This window comes from Sinocyclocheilus anshuiensis, unplaced genomic scaffold (assembly GCF_001515605.1).
Source record: "Sinocyclocheilus anshuiensis isolate Anshui unplaced genomic scaffold, SAMN03320099.WGS_v1.1 scaffold956, whole genome shotgun sequence".
Classification (NCBI taxonomy): Eukaryota; Metazoa; Chordata; class Actinopteri; order Cypriniformes; family Cyprinidae; genus Sinocyclocheilus; species Sinocyclocheilus anshuiensis.
The window spans coordinates 92,644-92,891 of NW_015551056.1; the positions used below are offsets into that span (position 1 = coordinate 92,644).

A 248-nucleotide genomic window follows, 5' to 3' on the forward strand; every position below is an offset into this window, starting at 1 on the left:
TGATGTCTGATTTTGTAGCTGAACCAAACCAGACAGTTATTGAAGTGCACAGAACAGACTCGATGACGGCTGAGTAGAATTGTTTCAGCAGCTCCTGTGGCAGGTTGAACTTCCTCAGCTGGCGAAGGTCAATGTGAGTGTCCCACTTTAGGTTCTGAGATAGTGGTGCCCAGGAGCTTGAATGACTCCACTGTCGTTACAGTGCTGTCCATGATGGTGAGTGGGGGGAGTGCAGGGGGGTTTCTCCT

The 248-nt window shown here is 50.4% G+C and overlaps 1 protein-coding gene across 1 annotated transcript in view; it reads left to right on the forward strand.

Moving 5' to 3' along the window:
• Positions 1–248, forward strand: part of LOC107661981 (collagen alpha-1(XXV) chain-like) — a gene marked incomplete at its 3' end in the record, with an annotated part of 543,306 nt that overhangs the window by 61,313 nt on the left and 481,745 nt on the right. The gene's annotated exons all lie outside the window — the stretch shown is intronic.